The 3,290-nt window shown below is 38.8% G+C and overlaps 1 pseudogene; it reads left to right on the top strand.

Annotated features, from left to right (window-relative positions):
* The first annotated feature begins 651 nt into the window (after positions 1 to 651).
* On the top strand, positions 652 to 769 carry LOC126163557 (5S ribosomal RNA; annotated as a pseudogene).
* The last annotated feature ends 2,521 nt before the right edge of the window (positions 770 to 3,290 follow it).

The following is a 3,290-nucleotide window of genomic DNA, read 5'->3' as shown; positions in this document are numbered from 1 at the left end:
GATGGATATAGTCTTCCAAGCATATAATTTTTTTGAGATAGAGTCAGAAGCAGATACTTAGTGTCCCCATGCAGAGCACATCCCAGCATTGCCAGTCATCAGGATGGCTTCCATCCCTCAAAAGGAAACACTAAAATGACCAGAAACACACAAGGCTTTGAGATGGGAGGGGGGGGGGGGGGGGATGGTGATTGCTGGACTTTGAACTTCGGTATTGGTATTACTACTCTTTTTCTTACTGAGTACATGGTTGATTTATTTGTAAATAGCCCACTGGATGGATTTGAGTTGTTTAGTTGATGGAAGAATCAAGGGGCAAAATACATAGTAGTTGTTTTGCATGGAGCCAGCCTGTAAGGCTGAGCGGTTCTAGGTGCTTCAGTCCGGAACCACGCAACCGCTACGGTTGCAGGTTCGAATACTGCCTAGGGCATAGATGTGTGTGATGTCCTTAGGTTAGTTTGGTTTCAGTAGTTCTAAGTTATAGAGGACTGATGACCTCAGATGTTAAGTCCCATAGAGCTCAGAGCCATTTGAACCATTTTTTTGCATGCAAATAAGAATGTGTTTGGGAAGAACATCCCTCTAGCAGGAACACATGGAAGTAGCATTTGATTCAGGATGAATAAGTGAGTGTAAGCAAACAAATGGGCCAATGGCCTTGCCGCAGTGGTAACACCGGTTCCCATCAGATCACCCAAGTTAAGCGCTGTCGGGCTGGGCTAGCACTTGGGTGGGTGACCATCCGGTCAGCCAAAAGCTGTTGGCAAGTGGGGTGCACTCAGCCCTTGGGAGGTAAGCTGAGGGGCTACTTGACTGAGAAGTAGTGGCTCTGGTCTCGTAAACTCACAAAATGGCAGGGAGAGTGGTTTGCTGACCGCATGCCCCTCCATATCTGCATCCAGTGATGCCTGTGAGCTGAGGGTGACATGGCAGCCAGTCGGTACCATTAGGCCTTTGTGGCCTGTTCGAACAGAGTTTTAGTTTAGTGTAGCAAACAACTGGATGTTAACAGGGGATGAAAGTTGACAACTAGTCAAAGAATGCAATTTAAAGGGAGTGCTGGAAAACATAATAAGAAACAGGATCCTAAAGAAATATCTTTCAAAATTAAAATCCCAGGTAATCTTTTTCTTCACATTCAGAAGTAATAGACTGGTGCTCTTGAACTGCTAAATAAGATCTATGTTTTGCATAATAATATTTTATGGATACGTTAAAGAAGTGGTAAAATAGGTAAATAGGGAGAAATGCAGTTCTTTTAAATGTGAATTAAAATGTCAACTAACTTATTTTACAGTACTTCTGGGTCTACAACTAAATAATGCAAAGTAAACAGGTTTATTGAGCTATGTATTGAAATTATTTACTTGAATATGTACCTTTTTATGTCTGTGGATGTATTATGGATGTCTGAGATGTCTTTGAACACCTATTTTTGTGTGTTCAAATGTGGAATGCTAAAATATGCTGCACTTTGTGTCGAGCTGGCAGTCTGGCTACATTTTTTTTTTTTTGTTCATTCTTGACCATTTCTCTGTGGTCTAAGCATTTGTTTCATGTTTTTCCCTCGTGGTTCTTGAACATATTGCATATTACCCATCTTTCATCATAGCTTACATTATTTGGCTGGTAATTTTAAACTTCATTCATCACTTTATGGTGTCAAACACTTTTTCTGGGTTCCACAAATATTATGAATGTGACTTGATTTTCCCCCGCAAGTGTTGATTCTGTTATTAAATACATCAGAGAAGCCTATCTGGTGCTTCCACATTTCCTAAAGCCAAACTGGCCACCATGTAACAGATTCTCATTTTTCTGTATATTATTCTTGTCAACAACTTGGATGTATGAGCTGTTCAGCTGACTGTATGAGATTTCTCGTATTTATCAGCCTTTGATGTTTTCTGGGTTGTGTAGATGATATTCTTCCAGAAGGTTGATGGTATGTTTCCAGGATATTCAAAAGTCTGATGGTGTATCTCCACTCTACCAAAAGACTGGTGGTATATCTCCAGTCTCGTAGATATTACACATCAACTTCAACAATCATTTGGTTCTCTATTCACCAAATGATTTTAGAAATTCTGATAGAACATCGCCTTTGCGTTCTGCCATATTTGATCATAAATCTTCCAAAGCTATTTCAAATTCTTGCTTTAACATTGAATCCAGTTTATCTTCTAAACAGCCACACATTTCTTTTTCAACCATGTCAGCAAACAGTTCCTCCCCATCATAGAGCCCCTCAATGCAGTGTTTCCACCTATTCACGCTGTCTTCTGTCTTTTGTATTTTTAATGTTGGTGCCTTTGCTTTTAATTTTGCTGGAAGTTGTTTTGACTTACATATACAATAATTCTATCCTTCTGAAAATTATTTCCTTTCCAGTTTCTTCACATTTTTGGTGTTGTCATTTTATTTTAGCTTCTCTGCACTTCTTATTTATTTTGTTCCTAAATGAATTGTATGGTTGTATGCCTTTCTTTTTCTGTACATTTTTATTTCTCCTTCTTTTGTCAACCAACTGATGAATCTTCTTTCACCTAAGGTTTCTACTTAGTTACCTGTACCTGCTTTGTCTGTTAAAATTTGGTGACTGCTCTTTCCGGGGATGTCGAATCCTTTTCAACTGAACTGCTTATCATGGCTTTTACATTATCTAGTCATGGACAGCTTTAAGTAATCGTGACTCTTCAATACTTTTGAATTCCACTTCTTGAAACACTGATTCTTTCTGACGATTCTCTTGAACTTTACCCTATGCTTCAAAATTCCTAAATTTTTATCTGAATCTATATCTGTTCCTAAGTATGTTTTACAGTTCACTTTGGACTATCTGACTCACTGGGTGTGATCCACCTGGTATCTCCCAGTGTCTGCATATATTTTCCCTATATTTTAGCTTAGAGGGTTTCAGGAAACTACAGAAAGGGGTGTCAGTCTAAAATGGTGCATGACAGACATGAGAAGGAAGACCTAGCAACAGCCGGTATTGCAGTTATAAATTGTGTGATGGAAAAGAAAAGAGCTCCAAGTGCTAATGGAAAGCACTGAAGCTCAAATTGTTACAAGTATGGGAAGCTGGCTAAAGCTGGAAATAAGCTCAGCTGAAATTTTTACAAAGGACCTACCATTGTCAGAAAGTATAGATTAAATACAGTTGGTGGTGAATTGTTTACTGCTGTTCAGAAGTAGTTAACCTTGTGAAATTGAAGTAGTTTGTTCCTGGGATTTAGTATGGGCAGAGGTTATACTTGACAACTGGAATAAATTAAGAATTGGTT

This window comes from Schistocerca cancellata, chromosome 2 (assembly GCF_023864275.1).
Source record: "Schistocerca cancellata isolate TAMUIC-IGC-003103 chromosome 2, iqSchCanc2.1, whole genome shotgun sequence".
NCBI lineage: Eukaryota > Metazoa > Arthropoda > Insecta > Orthoptera > Acrididae > Schistocerca > Schistocerca cancellata.
The sequence above is the reverse complement of the archived record's forward strand: the minus strand, read 5'-3'. Positions and strand labels throughout refer to the sequence as shown.